Below are 18,646 nucleotides of genomic sequence, written 5' to 3' on the forward strand. Positions count from 1 at the left end.
GTAGTTGCTTCCAGGACTGGAAAGAATAGGCAAAGAGACTGCCAATTTTCATTATAAGCCTAGAGAACCATTTGATAAAATCTTTTTAAAACAAATGATATTTGCATATTTTTTGGATTTAATAAAAATTATATCTAAAAATGACCTCTAAGTACGTTACATAGAAGTCCCAAAAATAAGGGCAAGAAATATACACAAATGTCAATGAAGTTTATATTTAGTTTATTTGTTTTGTTATACTTTTCTGGGTGATTCAGACTTTCTTGGATGAACATATATTACTAACATAATGAAAAAATTTAAATAAAAAGGTACCAAGTTGAGTATAATTTGTTCTTTGAACCCCTGATGTTTCCTAGTATTTAATACATTATTTCTATGTACACAAAAATCTACCCTTCAATTTCTCTTCCAGAATTCTTCTATTAATTGTTGTTAAATTCACTATTCTATTCCCAGAAGGTGCATCCACCCACATCTAACACACACGCACCTTTCACAATTGAAAGAGTTGTTATCCATCTCTGTATCCTGTCCATCTTCTGCAGGGCCCTTCAAAAGCACCAATAACCACAACCTGTGACCACAACCACAAGGTCTTTCATACCCTGGGATTCAGTTTAATTAAGACTAAACATTTGAATTTAAAACAACTCAGCACTCTCCTATTTGTCTTTTCATAGTATTCTGGAGTTTACATTATATTTTCCACTCCGAAGATTCACCTTTTTATTGGAAGAGGTAAAAAATAGATGCATACTCATGTATTTTCATCATAATTATTTCAATTTCTGTGAGATTTGAATTCTTCCTCTTCAAATTTAGATTATTAGCAAAAGTCTGTTTATGAAGAAGGAAAATTTCATTTAAAAAAGTTCGTCTTATCTAAGGCCTTAAAATATCAAATATATCTCTGTACTGTCTTTCAAATGCATGCCCTTATTTCTCCTTCCATCAGCACTGTCTGAGCTGATTCTCCCATCAACACTCCTCTGGATCACTGAAATGACCTTAAAACTGGTCTCCTGGGTGCCAAAATGTCCCTCTCCAAACCATTATCTGGACTTGGAACCCTGCTCCAAATGGCTTTATGCTCTCCTGACTTCCCTGTCGTCCTTATGATGCACAAATTGTTCTGATACTTGGAAATCTCTTCCCTACTCTCATCTGTTACTCAAAGTACTGGATCGTTTCTCATGGTCCAGCTCAAATTCCAACTCTGCAAACCATACCAAATTTTACCACTTGAAATTAGTCTCACTCTTAGCTATTTTCCCTCTAAAACATTTTTTTTTCCCTGAGGAAGATTTGCTCTAAGCTAACATCCATGCCATTCTTCCTCTATTTTTCAGTAGGTGGGCTGCCAGCACACCATGGCCACTGGCAGAGTGGCGTAGGTCCATGCCCAGGAACCAAACCCAGGCCACTAAAGCAGAGCAAGCTGAACTTTTAACCATTAGGCCACCAGGGCTGGGTCCCCTCTAAAACATTTTTGTACCTCTATTATTGTTCCTATCTCAATCTTTTTCAAGTTACATATCTTCTCTGAGTCACCCAAAAATCTAGTATAGGACTTTATTCATAGTAGAGGCACAATAAATGCTGAATTAAATTTTAGCTCAAATGGCACAAAGTTCAATCAAGTCAAAAGTACATGATAACATCAAAAGTAAGACCTATAAGAAGACTGCTTACCTTGCAATGATTGTAACTCTCATCTTTCCATAAAGATATTTTTATTTTTAAATTTATTTATCTCATAGGCATTTGGCAATTGTTTAAATTTCAAGATCCTAGTTATTGCTTAGTTTAGAGAGATATTAGTTCACATGGGTACATTTATCTTATTTTCTTTGGCTCATTTTTGCTTTATATGGGAAATCTATTTTTCTGATATCTAGATGAAAGAAAATTAGTCTGTCCACTGAGGTGAATAATGCCTTAGATAAAGGACAAGTCAATTCCTAAATAGCTGTAAAATTCCACTGTTGCACTCCATTTCCTCATAGTTCATTTCAGAGAAAAGAATGGAAATTAGTTCAAAGGACTCCAACACTTTATCACATTTTTGGCATTTAATAAAAACATGTAAATAGGAGAGCAAGTCATATTTTGAATTTCAGGTTATTTTTACAAAACTGACCTGAACTCTGTCACCAAAAATACTGATGAACAAAAAGCAAGCTTAGAACCAAGAATGCTAATAATAATACCATAACCCAACTTTTTAAAGTTGGCCTTCCTAATCCTCCAGTGGAAAGGCCCTACTTTCACTTTATGAATTGCTACAAAGATGCAATATTTAAATGTCACAGACTTAGGCCACTAAAAATTTTGCACATACAGTTTTTAGCAAATTTTTTTAATAAAAAGTTTCCTGTAACAGCTTAATTCAACTTAGATGTAGCTAAACTGTATTCTTTCACTTCTTTGAATAAGAAACTATAATATTTGTAGTATTTCTCCAAATGACTGGAATAAAATATGTTCAGAATGTCCTCAATTCATTAATTAATACATTCTGTATCAGTCAGGGTTCTCTAAAGAAACAGAACCAAGATGACATAGATATGCACATATACATATATAAATACAGATATAGATATAGATACATCTACATATACAAAGACAGTGAGATTTATTTTAAGGAATTGGCTCACATGGTTGTGGAGGCTGGCAAGTCTGAAATCTGTGGGGCAGGCTAGCCAGCTAAAGACTCAGGCAAGAGTCAAAGTTGTGGTGTTGAGCCTGGAATTTGTAGGGCAGGCCAGCAGGCTGCAAACTTAAGCAGGACTTCTGTTACAGTCTTTAGGTAGAATTCCTTCTTCTCCAGAAAACCTCTGATTTTATTCTTACTACCATCAGCTGATTGGACGAGGCCCACACACACTATGGAGGGTAATCTGCTTTACAGAAAGTCAATTGATTACAAATGTTAATCACATTACCAAATACCTTCACAGAAACATCTAGACTGGTATTTGACCAAATGACCAGGGACCATAGCCTAGCCAAGTTGACACATAAAATTAACCATCACACATTCAGTCAGTAAATATTTAGCGGGCACTTCCTAAGGGCCTAGTACTATGCTAGACAGAGAACTTACTCTCAAGGCCATAATATTATCATATGAAAGACTAACAAGTAAACCAACAGTTACATGACACTGTGAAAAGTGCTATGCTAAGGTGCTAGGAAGGCTAGATTAAGGGCATCGAATTCAGCCACAGTGATTTTGAGAACCATTAGAAGAAAGAAACGTAATGATTGAACCAAATTTTGAAGGACAGTAAGAGTTACTGAGCTAGGCAGGAGAAAGAGGCAGGACAAAGTCATATGCAAAAGTGATCTGTGTGAAAAAAAAGATGCAGGTGCATTTGACTTGTCTAGCGCAAAGGAGGCAGGTGCCACCAAGGCAGAAAATTGAGCTGAATAAGCGATCAGACGCCAGAACACAAAGCCCTTTATGTGCCAAGCCATGGCATCTGAACTGCATCCTGAAGGCTATGAGAATTCATCTAAAAGGAGTTATACAGTCATATCAGAAAGATAGCCTTGACTGCAGGGCTAAGATGGGGTTGGGGCCAGTGTTGGGAGAGCCAGGGTGGGGAGCGATTTAAAGCAGAGAGACCAGTTTGAAAAGTGGCAACAGACAGCAAGAGATAGTGGAGACCTGGATCAGTGGAGTGAAAAGGAGCAGAGAGATTAGAAGATTTTAGGAGATAAAACAAATAGGATTTAGTGACTAATTAATGTAGGCTGAGGGAGATGGAGGCATATGTGATGACTTCAGGTTTGGGGTCCAGATACATATGAGCATGAGAGTGCCAAATCAAAAACCTTGGTTAAAGAGATAAAGCATGATGAGAAAGGTAGAATAAGGTGAGAAGAGAAAACAAAGAGAAAAATACCCCAGCAGCTAATATTACGTCTTTTTACATCAAGAGCAGACGGTGAAAATCATTTCATAGATTTCTCCCTAATCCTCTAAATTTCCTTATACATGGCCAAACCACGCTTTGTGCAGAACAAAATAGGTTGCTTAATAACAAAAGTAAAACTTTAGGGTACATGCAGTACTTAAGAATTTACTTGCAAAAGAAACTACTCTGCCAAAATTATTTTTGCCTCCTCAGAAAAATGTACAAAAAGACTCCAAAATTCTGAATGGATTAGGTGATAAATAGGGCAACAGTTAGCTTCATGTCCAGAACTTTAAAACAAAATTTCCTTCTGATAGTTAGGCAATAAAAGCAACATATATTGAAATGTATCAGAAAGATGAAAAATCTTAAAGAAACAGATTTCTAACTGTATTAACAAATCTGAACCATATACACAAATTGCTAAACTGTATTAACAAGTCTAATTCTAAATGTATGCATATTTAAATGTATACATTTAGAAGTAGAGCAGAAATAAGTTAGTGTTGTAGAAGTAAACACAGGTAGGAGACATCAAAGCATTTCTCAAGGAGGACACCCAGTGAGGATGAACATCTGGTCTTCCCGGCACGTATATTCCTACTACTGAGATGCATGAATAAAGCTATTAAAATCTGATGCAATTAAAAATCCAAATTAAAACTCCTTTTCCTCTGATTACAGACAGTTTACTAGGTCATATGTTAGTATTTGGCTTCTGAAGTAGATATCTATTTTTAGTCTGTCCCATACCCATCTCTTGTTCTGAACAGAACTCCACATTCCCCAAACCCTTCCTCTTCTCCAGGGAACTGCTCCTTCTCTTACTCCAGCAATATAACACAGCACCTGCCATGTTCTTAAAAACTCAGCCCCTAGTTACCACAGAAAACAAGAGAAGACAGAGGCAATGAATGGAGAGAAACAGGGTTCTGATGACATCATTTCAGCTCTTGGGTCAAACTACCTGAAAGCCAGCAGTACTTACTAGAGTCTTTAGTTATATGAAGTATTAAATTCCATATTTTGCTTATGCCAGTTTGAGTTTCATGTCCGGAAACTTGCAACTTCAAGTCTTAACTAATACTATGCATCATTATATAATGTTTAGGGGATACACCCCATCTCTAAGCTAGCCATGAACTTGAAGCTCTATATACAAAGAGTTGTTTCTGATCTTATAAAAAATTAACTGAACCATCAAAATCACAATAACAATAGAGGACTCAAGTTAATAAAGCAATCAAATCCGGCCTTCAAGTCCATTAAAATCTACAAACAGCCAACTGAAAAGAAGACATTCTTCTCAAATTATGGTCTTTTTTTTATTGCAAAGTAGAGGAAGCAGAGAAAGTTTTTCTCTATTCCATTTGTCAAGTTAGAGAAAATGAGAGTGCATAGCTTTTTTATCTTAATTCATATAGTGACTGCTGAGCTTTAGTCTCCAGAAGATATTTCTATGAGAAATCCTTGAAGTTGACTATCAGTTTATCAATCTGTAAATCAAGATGGCTGAAAAATCTCAGTTTACAATCATGCAGAGTGGCTAGGAGATCATAAATGTGACCCTCAAAATACCTCTCAGACAATTAGAAATGCAAACATTTCTGAAAGTCAAGAACACTGCAGCTCCCTCCCTCCTGAGAGATTCCTTTTTTTTTAACTTAAGAAAATTACTGCAATGTCTCATTACTGAGTTACTAAAGCATTCATAAATGCAATTCAGAGACAGGTTAGATGATCTCCAAAAGTGGAATAAAATAAACTAAATGAAATTTAGCTCAATTATGCATTAAAATGTGCTTATGCAGACACAGCTTAAAAACAAAATAAATTATGTATGGAATTGAGTTAAGTTACTGCTTTGATATCAAAACGAAAATGTCTCATAAAGTCCACACATAGGGAGTTGTTAGTAAAAACAGTAAAAGAAGACAAGCTTGATTTTTTTTGACAATGATTATATTTTCAAATTTATCATAATTTTAATGAAAAATTTTGTCCAATGGCATTTGTTTTCCCCTTTCCTACTACAGTTTGACAACTTAAATAAACAACTACATAAATTTATTATTTGAGGTCACATATTATGATTTCAAATCAATATTCTGTAAATTTTGGAGAATAGGAATTGTTCATATATACATCTACACAACCCTATATAATAAAAAATTATAATAAATAATGAGGTCATCCTCGTATTTTATATCATGTACAATCCAACCTCATTAGGGTAGATGCAGAAAAAATTCAGAGAAGAGTCTCTAGCAGAAAGAGTGTACCTATATAATTTTCCTCAGTCCAGGTGCCAAGGGACATAGCATTTGAACTGTGTCATAAGAGATCAACAAGCAATGATGATGGATAAGTGTATTCTAAACAGAGGGAACACAACAGTTCTCAAAAGAGGAGAAGAGGGTATTCTCCCAGAGGACATTTGACAATGTCTGGAGACATTTTTGTTGTCACAACTGAGAGGGTGCTATTGGCACATAGTGGGTAGAGGGTAAGGGTGCTGCTAAACATCCTACAATACACGGGACACCCCCACAACAAGGAATTACCGGGCCAAAATGTCAATAGTGTCAAAATTGAAACTGGAGAAAGAAGAGGGATAAATGAATTAATATGTTTAAAAAATAGTTCATCACTTATCTATTAATTACCTACTAGTTATCTACAAATGACCACAAATTTAGCAGCTTAAAACAACACATATTTGGGGCTGGCCCAGTGGCGCAGTGGTTAAGTTCGCATGTTCTGCTTCTCAGTGGCCTGGGGTTCACCAGTTTGGATCCCAGGTGCGGACAAGGCAACGCTTGCCAAAAGCCATGCTGTGGTAGGCATCCCACATATAAAGTAGAGGAAGATGGGTATGGATGTTAGCTCAGGGCCAGTCTTCCTCAGCAAAAAGAGGAGGATTGGCAGTAGTTAGCTCAGGGCCAATCTTCCTCAAAAAAAAAAAAACACATTTATTATCTCTGTAGATTTCTGTGGGTCAAGAATCTGGAAACAGATTATCTGGCTCCTCTGCTTAAGGTCTCTAAGGAAGCTGCAATTACGGTGTTGGCCAGGACTGAGGTCTCATCTGAAGGCTTGATTGGGAAGGATTTGATTCCAAGCTCACATGATGACTGACAGAATTCAGTTCCTTACAGATTCTCATACTGACTGCCATTTTCTGCTGGCTTTAAGCCAGAGGTTGCACTAAGTTCTTTGCCATGTGGGCCTCTCCATAGGTCAGCTCCCAATATAGCAGCTTGTTTCATCAAAGCCAGTAAGGGAAAGAACCTGTTAGCAAAACTATCTCTAGCACAACAATCAGCAAGAATAGGTACTCAATAAATAGTTGTTGAATTAAGATGAAATAAACATCAGATATTTGACTGATTGATTAAGCATATTATTTGTCTGAGAAAATGCTGAGAAACCTGAAATCTCCATAGATGATATATATAGTATAAACTTGAGCTAAGGCTTTTGACAGAATAAATTACAGTAAACAAACAAACAAACATTAAATACATGATCATCAATAAACTTTAGAAGAAGGCACATTAAAGCCAAATCAAAAGGGCAATAAGAAAAGGGATCCAATATCATTCAAGGACTTCTTCATACTAGGTAACTTTTAGACATTCAAGTAAATGCTCATAACAGATAAAGAACTCTTGTAACTCAACAATGAGGAGACACATAACCCACCTTTTTTAAGGAATAAAGGATTTAAATAGACTTATCTCCAAAGTAAATATGCAAATAGCCAATAAACACATGAAAAGATGCTCAATCAACACCATTAGTCATTAGAGTAATGCAAATTAAAACCACAATGAGATACTACTTTGTACTCACTAGGGTAGCTATTATAATAACAAATAAAATGGAAAATAAGAAGTATCAGTGAGGATTGGAGAAATTAGAACTCTCATACCTTGCTGGTGGGAAGGTAAAATTAGAGCTCTCATACACTGTTGGTGCGGCCAATATGGAAAATAATTTGGCAGTTCCTCAAAAAGTTAAATATAAAGTTTAACCCATTTGTCCCCACAACTCCACTCCTAGACCTAAGTGTACTGAAGACTCATGTTCACGCCAAAACTTGGACACGAATGTTCATAGCAACATTATCCATAATAGACAAAAAAGTAAAACAATCCAAATGTCCATCAAGTGGTGAACGGACAAACGAAATGTGATATACCCACACAACAAAATATTGTTCAGCAACAAAATTAATGAAGCTATGATAACATGTTACAACATGTATGAATCTTGAAATATTATGCTAAGTACAAGAAGCCAGTCACAAAAAAAGAAACATTGTTTGATCCTATTTATATGAAATGACCAGAACAGGCAAATCTATGGAAAAAACAGTAGATTAGTGGTTGCCTAGAGTTGAAGGGGTGGAAAAAAATGGAGAGTGACTGCTAATGGGCACAGAGTTTCTTTTAGGCGGGGAACAAAATGTCCCAAAATTAGATTGTTGTTACAACTGAGCAACTGTGTAAAGTTGCTAAAAAAAATTGAGTTATACACTTTAAATTGGTGAATTGTATGTTATGTGAATTAGAACTCAATAAAAGTGATTTTTTTCCAAAAAGATTCAAAGCCCCCAAAGTCAGGCACCAAATTCCTTACTACTACACCACTTTGTCTGCCATCTGGATAGGCTATTAAAGCATAGTTATAAGATATTAAGGAAAAAAATACTGCATTGAGTAAATTTCATTCCTAAAAAGGGCAAAATAATTAAACAGAAAGGATAAATTCTCAAAATAATTTTCTATGAGCATTTTTCCAGTTAATTTTTAAAACTGTATCCTTAGACAAAAAGAATCAAGTCTGGAGTTTATATTTCACTTATTAGTTTTCATTTAATTATAAAATACTATAGTTTAATAAGTTCTAAGATGCTCTTCATTTCTTTATATTCCTTATTCTAGTGCATATTTTGCAGTATTCAGAGCCAAGATAAGTTTTTCTCTTATTCTATATTCTTTAGACCAAAAATTGAGCATGACTTTTATATTAACATTAACTCAAAGTTAAGTCCCACGAAAATAAGTTTTTTGGGGGAAAATCAATAGCAAATTAGTAATTAAATTATCATTGACCGGACATAATCCTTAAAACCTTCAGATAATAATGATAAGGAAGGACAAAGGGTGATTTGGCCAAACAGCATGAGTCTCAAAGGATTCACACAACTTCCAGTCACCCTCAACGAGCCATGTGGAAGCAGCCTTGAGCTCTGAGCCCTTCCCCTCTGGGCTAGAATGTAGTTGTTTCCCTGCAGAGACTGGAATCCATTTCCATCATCTCCATCCTCAAAATATGCTGAGAAATTTAACTTCAATTTCAGTATCCTACCTCTCAAAAATTAGGTAATTATCACCCAAGTTGGTCTGTTTGTATAGTAGCTGACAACGTCAACCCTCCTTGAGATCCCAAGGACAAATAGAATAAACCCTTGACATCTACAAGGGATGGATCTTGGTATCTTGGACAACTCCCAATTCTGGAATATCATGCCAGCAAATAATTTTCCCCATAAATTGCACTAATGTATAACTTTACAAGAATTATAAGCACAGCAGTAAGAAGACAACAGCAAAGACACATAAAGAAATAATAATACCAGTTACTATTGATTAAACATTGTCTTTATGCTAGATACACTTTATCTGTATTAACCTATTTAATCAATGCAAATGCTAAACGGCAGTCTAAACTTGCACAACAGCTAAGTGTCCTTCTTCTCTGTAATAACCATTTATTGTGCAATTAAAATTTGTGCCTCGGAAAAATGACTATACATTACATGACACTGACCTGTCAGGAGGCTCACAAATAATTGAGACCATGAAGGAATGCCAAAGTGATAATACTGATAACCTCCCTCATCTCATACACCCACTTCCACCTCAAATGACACTAGCATTCCAATAACTCATCCTTTCTTCATGGCTGGCCTCAGTTCTGCCATAAGGAAAGGAAAGAAGAAAGTGATAATTCTATCTCTAAGTAGAGTGTCCTCTCTCTCTTACAACATGTACATACATGTGAGTATAGCTACATTTCACAGCTAATATTCAACAAGAAGCAGTGCCAAAATTAGCTGATTAATTTGCGCTATTATTGAGGAAACTTAAACAATGCCCATCAGGATAGCTCCCTCTTGATTCTTGAGGTAGGAATTCCTCTTTTATTTTACGATTTCATTTTTCTTCACTTGTCTTGTAAATTAAAATGCTTTTGCCTCAAGAACAGTTGGAGGGATCTTAAGTTTTTAATCATCTTTGAAGGAGATAATAGTGAAATAAGCGTCACCAGTTAAACCCTTCTTTCCAAACAATCCTTATATGAAGACCTTGTTGCTCTGGGATTGGAGGGACCAGAACCTCAGCCACCTGGCCTCCCCCTCAATTCCTAGAGCACCTATGAGGGGAGCTTCAGAGAGCTGCTAGAAATCACTGGTGAAAGCACACTAAACTGGGAGAGCAAAGACCTGGGTCAGAGATTGTCAAAGTGCAGCCCCATGGGTCAAATCTGCCCTTTTAGTGTGTTTTGTTTGACGCTGATTTTGTTTTTCTTTTCCTTTGTTGTCAGCATTTTAAAATTGAAATATTTTACATAAAATTTCTGGATTCCCAGATTTTATTTAAAAATCAGATGATCTGGCTCTACTGAGCCCCCATTTTCACATGTAAATAATCAGCTAGATCTGCGTGGCAGTGACTCTTTTGCCTGTGCTATTTGTCACATTCCCTATCACCCCCTTTTTATGCTTCCCGCCTGGGCTTTGTAGCAGTTGACTTTGTGACCATTGATCAAACTTCTAATAAAAGTTATGCTACCAACAAGCTGATTGACCCTAAGCAAGTCATTAAATCCCTTTAGAACTCAACGTCTTCACTTAACACTGAGAAAAGTAGCTTGGGGACATGACATCCTCATCTCTAAGAGTCTTTCTAACTCTAATATTTATTCTAAAATTTAGAATACTCCCTCGTTAGAAGTGGACTGCCTGCGATAACTTCTACTATTAGTGAAATCTTGTCTTGACTATCATAAAACTAAATTTAAAATAGTTTTACTAGTGCATTTAATTACAAGAAAAAAAGTCACTAACTTAGAAGCATTGAAAAGAAATATACTTCAATCTTAAAGTTCTTGGAAGAGTTTATCCACGTCAGACTTGATTTGGAAAATTTTGACTGAACGAGGAGCCTGTCTGAACACCTGGGGACTGTTGGCTTCAATTAGATTACATCGGGAATTGTCCATTGTCTATTTAAAGCCTAACAAAGAAAAGAGAAAGGCGGAGGTATAGGCATTCTCTCCAATTAAATCTTCCACACAACTGATTTAGAAAGTGATTTTACCCAGGATTGACCCAAACTTTCTTTGTCATAATTACTCTACATTATCTAATTTGGATTTGTTTTCAATCCATTGTTTCAAAAAATTAAGTCACTTAAAGCACTGAGTAATTTTCTTCCTAGTGTCCGCCACTTTAGATCACATTCTCAAAAGTATATTGTGTATTTGCTGGATCAGACTAGAACAAGTGTATACATAACCACTATCTTCTGGGATCATCAAGAAAAAAAGTAAGATTTTCCAGGAAAAAAAAATACTGAATAAGCAAACTGATAAGTATATTAATTGATCTATCTTCAGTTTTCATTACAGAAGGTCCTTTTTATTTCTCCAAGTGAAAAGGGTTTGAGGCCTTGCCACTCAAAGTGTAGTTTGTGAACCAGAAGCATCAGCATTCCCTGGGATCCTGTTAGAAAAGCGGAATCTCAGGCTCCACCCTAGACCTGCTACATTAGAACCCACAGGTTAGCAAGACCCTCAGGTGATCTATGTGCAGATTACAGTTTGGGGAGTACTCGTCTGGACACACTGGAAGAGTAACGGGTAGGCCTGAGTTCTAATCCTGATTCTGCCACTTATTAGCCATACTCAATTTCACACCAGTTTCTTCCTCTATAAAGTGAGACGAAATATTAATTAACTCAAGGGAAGTTTCCTGATTTTATTTAATTACATCTGAAGACCTTGGCATAGAGTAAGTCCTCAAAAAACATTTGCCAAATCTAGCTAGCAAAAAAAAAGCTGGAATCTCCTGTAAAAATTCTAACTCCACTTTGAAGTTAAAACTCAAATGTATTTTTACAAATCAATTTTTTTTTTACTATGAGCTGAATCTGTTCATTTTGATTAAGTTGTGAAATTATTCTCTTTCATGTTTCTTCTTAAAGCCTCAAATAGAGGTTAAAAGAGAACTGGTTTCCTTCCTCTTTCTTCTCTCTTCTTTCTCCAACTCATCCTTCCTCCAAACACAAATGAAGGGGAGATCCCTGAAGAGAAAAAACTGAATGAGCACTGCAGTGATCTTCCAAGACCTCCAAATGAATGTAATTAAATTACACTCCTTCAAAGCCCCACATCCAGCCCCAAAGGGCCCATCCTGTTAAACAGTTAAATAAGTTGGTAACACAAAGCGAACTTATCCACAGCACAGATGCAGTGTTTAGGTAAAAGCCTTGATCTGTTCAGAGAGAGATGGTGGCAAGATAAACAGGGAGCAGAAGTTTGCTAACTAAATAAAGAAAACCAAAGCAGACAACAGGAATAAATGTAACAAAGACACTATAAAATATACCTTTGAGCTATGCGGCTAAAATATGGGATGTGGGCGATCAACAGCCCCAGGTAGCACTTGATGTGAGAACATTTCTTTTTGATTAACCTGGGACCCCAGCTTTTGAACTATGGACCAAACCTACAAACTGTATAATAGTCTATCATAGCTGTAATATGAAAGAAATTGCTCTTCCAATTTTGGTTAACAATAGGTTTTCCTATACAAACCATGACCTTAACAAAATTAGCAGGATTTTTTAAATTTATTTTATAAAATACACTTTAACTCAAATGACTCCCTAGTTACCATTTGCCTGTGGATCTTACATATGGCCACTTTAATGCTTTTGCCCAATGCCACTAGGTTAATAGTCTTCACTTGCCAAATGGCAGGCGTTCCATTCTTTCTGGTTGTCTCTTGGATATTCCAAAGCAGATGGGGAATATCTCACATAGAATTTGTACAGTTTCCTGTCTCTGCTGCCATTATGCTCTGGTTCTTAACATTCCTCTTGGCTAACTCTGCTTGGCATGGAACTCTCACGGTGGTAAAGATCTTTGACATCCTTTGAGATGTCTACTTTCTCACCCAGGTGCCTAGGATGCAATCCTGCCCGGCTCCAGGTTCCTGGGATAAACACCACCTGCAACTCTATTCTGATCATCAATACATTTATTTTAACTCAATCTTGACCTCCAGTCCTCATCTGGAAAGAAATTATTTCCAATTTTTCATCTCTTCACATATGAAGGCAGAAGGAATCCCACAGCAGAAATGCATGGGCTCATAGAGATAAAGTGCTTTCAGCTTTACCACACAACCATCTCTCTCCCAGGGTCATAAGCACCCACAAGAGTCAGAGCAGGAATAAATTTTAGTTTCACATCTGTATCCTACACTAATTCTCCCTTCCAGTTGCGACAGACACCTTCACTTGTCGTAACGATTCTTTTCTCTGAGGAGCCCTTTTATCTCTTCTTTTACTCTGGTTTCCTTCAAGGACTCCTATGGAGCCACTTCCTATCCTTCACAAATGTCAGTAAGAGTCTGACCCTGGATCTCAGATAAATCAGAGAATGGAGTTAGAAATAAGGGGTGGACTGGGAGGAAAGTGTTTTATATCTCCACACCTTCTTATCTTACTAGCCCTGCATTTTAAAACTAATTAGTAGCACATTTTCAAATATTAGAGACATAACTTTACATTAAAATGGTCCTGGTCAGCATCTTGTATGCAAACATTTCCTCAAATACTGAAAGTGCTTTTCTCAAAGTCTGAGACAAATCTCAATCTTATTTGGCAAAAATATACATGTAGAATATGAGCCCAATAAACAGAGACTTCAAAGTTCATACAGACCATTAAATCTACTTGCAAATTAACATACTAAATAAAAATGCAATCAATAGTCTTTAAGTTTCAATAGTACACATTTAAAAAATGAAAGAATCTTGAATTATACAGGTACAAGGTCAATTACTTCATTTTAGAAACAAGAACTCATAGAGGTAAAGCGACTTCAAAAGTCACCAGGCTTGAACTTAAACTGAAACCTCCTGATTCTCAGTTTAGTTCCCTTTCCCTTACATCCATTACCTTATAAGGATATTCTGTGGGTTTAAAGTATTTTGCCACAATGACCCATTCATTCAGTTAGCAGATATTTATTGAGCATCTACTGTGTTCCAGGTGAGGTACAAGAAAGGGTGATCCACCAAGTATAGAAAGCTTAGTGATACCTCAGGTCTTCCAAACCTGCTGTGTGTTCTTATGCAAGTGGTATATATACCTAAATCTCAGCATCCTCATCCTAAAATGAGGGTTACAGTTAAACCATCTATAAGGCCTCTTTTACTTCTCAGCTTCTGTAATTCAATTAAGTAACTATACATATGTTCAACAGCAACAATAAAAAAACCCCTCATTATTGAAGATTTAAAGTTTCACAGACACTTCACTTGAAACAAAATATAAGATGTTCACTTGGCAGATTTAGGTCATTGGATAAAATCTGATGAGTCCTTTTTTTTTTGTAAAAGAGACTGTGATAAATTACCACCTGTCATTATGACCAAACAAATCAAACTACTCATAACTTAAAAAAAAAGTTTAATGCATATCTTCTGTATTCAATAGCAGATCTTTTAGAATTTGGGAAGATAAAATGATTTTAGCCATGCTTCCCTAAAAAAGCTGCTGATAGTTCTAAGCATTTAGAATTAAGTGCCCAAAGCATTTTATGTAGAATCTCTAATGGATATCATAAATTAAATTTGGCACCCAGTTGAATTAGACTGATCTGATAGATAATCTCTAAGACCAACCTATGTTTTAGATCTCATACAAGTAGGGCTGAGAAGAGAGATATATTTTGATGAATTGTTCAATATTTCAAGAAATGTCAGAGGTTTATGTTTTTAAAATAATCCTAAATATGCTTAAAATCAATTCCTACAGATAAATAGAATGACCGGTCATTTTATTTATTATAGAAAAAATAAAAGACTATGTTTAACTTTGATTTTTTCTTATAAATCTACAATTGCAAACCACTGTTAACCAAACCCTTTCTTGTTACAAATGAGACAGGCATGTCCTACAGAAGTGAATGTTTTTAATTGTTCACACAGTAGAGCCAGAGGTAAGACTATGCTGTTCAATTTTACTCCACCACACTGCCATCCCTTTCTAATTGCTGTTTCCTTTTAATTTAATCAAACCATAACTGAAGTACAATAAACTATCTATTTAAAGTATACAATTTGATCGGTCTTAACATACATATATACCTGTAAAACCATCACCATTATCAAAATGACATTGCTCCACATCCCAAAAAGTTCCCTCAAACACCTTTGTATTCCATCCTTCCCTCCACCCCCAACCCCAGGTGATCACTGATTAGTTTTCAGTCACTATAGATTAATTTGTGTCTTCTAGAAATGTATAAATGAAATTGGCTCTCATGGTATGGCCTGGATTCTCTCACTCAGTATAATTTTGAGATTAATCTAAATTATTGCATGCATCACTGTTCATTCCTACTTTATTGCTAAGTAATATTGCATTTTATGAATATCCCACATGTTTATTCATTTACTCATTGCTCCATAAACTTGCCAACATCTGGTATGGTCAGATTTTTGTATTTTTGTTATTGTTTTTTGTTTAATTTTAACCACTCTAAGAATATGTCACCTCAGTTATTTTAACTCCTTGGATTTTTTTTTTGTCACAATTTGTGCTATTCTGCAAACTGGGGGAAAAGAACGACATATATAATTATGTGACATGTGACTGAAGGACAAGGATAAGGGTATTTTTTTCATAACTTATTTTTACCAAGTGGTAAATACTTTAATATCTGTACATATCAACAATGAAAAATTAAGATGTATGCTACTTAAACAATCTTAGTCTCTTTTAAAGTACACTTTATTTTCTTTTTTCTTTTTATTTTTTGTGAGGCAAATTCACCCTGAGCTAATATCCATTGCCAATCCTCCTCTTTTTGGTTTTTTTCGGCTTGAGGAAAATTAGCCCTGAGCTAACATCTGTGCCAGTCTTCCTCTACTTCGTATGTGTGATGCCTCCACAGCATGGCTGATGAGTGGAGTAGGTCCACACGTGGGATCCGAACCTGTGAACCCGGGCCGCCAAAGCGGAGTGCACAGAACTTTAACCACTTGGCCATGGGACCAGCCCCCTAAGTTTATTTTCTTTAATCTTTTTAACTTCTCTTTTTCTAAAAAGAGTACAGAAAATAGTCAAGTGGTTTAAATGCAACTGCCCAAAGGACAAGGGTAGATAATATAAAAACATAAAATTATTCAAGAAATAAACTAAGGAGATATTTCTTGCATACCAAATTGGCAAAGTTTTTTGAAATAATAACATTTAGGGTTGGCAAGGGTAGGGATGGTAAAATAAGCATTCTCATTTATTACTCATGGAACAAACCTTTTAGAAAGCAATTTGGCCATTTATAGTGAGAGTCTTAACAATGCTCATAACATTTGACACAGTAATATCACTTCTAGAAATTTTTAAATAATCAGAGATAGGGACAAGTATTTTGTCTTCAAGGATTTCAGCATTATTTATAATGCTAGGAAGTTGGAAATAATTGTCCAAAAGTAGAAAAATGGCTAAATCAATTATGGTTCATATATGTGATATACTGCCAATAAAAATCAGGGATGTGAAGAATATTTAACCACATGAATAAGTGCTACTCATATAACATTTACAGACTGAGACAAAAAGATTATCACAACTTTATAAAGGAAAACAATGTACATTATAATGCAAGAAGGAAAGATATCAAAAGGTTGAGTGGTATCTGTCCTTGAAGAGTTTACACTTGAGTTGGTAGATGTATTGAGTGGGTAGGTACGTTACTTGTATCTATTTAGCAACATGCAAGTAACATATGATATACAAGTAATATGTCAAAGCACAGAGCCTTGACCAACTAATTATCTCCATACAGGGAAATCTTTTGAACTGAATCTGGAAAAATGAGTAGTTTTCCACAGGGAGAACCAGTGAAAAGACATTCTTGGAGGAAGAAATAATGTATGCAAAACCACTGAGTTCTTTTTATCCCTGGTATCTAGTGCAAGGGCTAAAGGCTCAGTTAATGTTTGTTGACTACACTAATGAACATGTTATAAAGAAATAACTTCTTTCTTTCTGACAGTTGTTTGTCGCCTACAGTCTACTATTACAACAAAATGATATATTACAAATTTCCAAATTAACTAATTTTGTATCAGTTACACCTTTAGGAATGCTGCTTCCTAAAATCATCTTGGAATTCCTTAATTTCATCAGCGATTGATTGCTAATTTATTAAATAGTTAATGTGAGATGAGTTAATTCTGGAAGACCCTTCAGAGAGACAATCACCACTCCTTAAGAGTATTAATCTTTTTCTTGACTTATATTTTAAAGAACACCTGACATTTAAACCAAGTGCTCTGCATCTACTCACCAACTATAAATCAAAAGAATGACTGTAATTGATTTTGGACACCTTTTCTTTAAAAAAAAAAAAACTGCTACAAGAGAAGCTTTGATACAATTTAGGCTTCTTTTAAAAAGATTTCTTTGCTGTTGTTTATTCTTCTTAAAATAATTAAGTGATATGTTGGCAACATCGACTGCAAAATTGATATTAAAAAAAATCTGTACAGTTACTTAATTCCTGAGTCATTACTTAACTTTCTAACATCAATAAAGACTGAAGTCCATCATCCTTTGTCAGCAATTAGGAGATGGAAGTTTTGGAAGGAAACTTGGTCATGCTTTTCTAATCCAATGATATTTGACACGAAAAATGACTACTGAAAGGAAAAGCAGAGGGATATAATCTCAACCAAGGCAAGCAACTAAAAACTTCCTTTTCCAGCCATTTTGCTTACTAAAGACTCTAAATAGCTCTCTATATTGAGACAAGCAAAATATTGTAGATAAGGCATAGGGCTCCCCACGAGGTGTGGAATCTAACAGAAGATCTTCCAATAAAAGATGAATTCCCAGAGAGCTACCCTCTAAATCTCTGTAAGGGTGAATAGAAATAGAGGCATTTGAGATAGTGTTCGGGTTAGTTCTGGCACCAAAGAGTACCCGTAAATTGCAAAAGTTACTTTCAATTATGAAATGCCCAACTCTGTTCAAAAGAGCAGAAGTGGTCTTAATTCTTTAATGATATACCCATGCCAAGGAAAGACCTAATGGCATCACTCTGTGCTGTAGGAACGAAGGTTTCACATTAGGATGAATGTGGAGTAAACTGAGTGATCACACGCATATGGATAATTATCCATGTAGACTCAAAAGACTCAACTACTGAAATAAGTGCTGTATCAATAATGCAAGCTGTGATTAGGTTGGAGGAAAAAACTCATCATATTAAATCATTGTGGCTCATTTAAATGGTATTGGTTTTATATTTTTGTTTGTATTTGATTTGCAGTTTTATTGTTACATACTCTTGGACATCTAAAGGGTTTATACCTAGTTTTATGTTTGTATATATTTTAAGGGTATTTT

General features: G+C 35.5%; 1 long non-coding RNA gene across 1 annotated transcript in view; it reads right to left on the reverse strand.

The window, feature by feature from the left end:
• Positions 1-18,646, reverse strand: part of LOC103550857 (uncharacterized) — a 267,718-nt gene that overhangs the window by 202,703 nt on the left and 46,369 nt on the right. The window lies entirely within an intron of this gene.

Source organism: Equus przewalskii, chromosome 18 (assembly GCF_037783145.1).
Source record: "Equus przewalskii isolate Varuska chromosome 18, EquPr2, whole genome shotgun sequence".
Classification (NCBI taxonomy): Eukaryota; Metazoa; Chordata; class Mammalia; order Perissodactyla; family Equidae; genus Equus; species Equus przewalskii.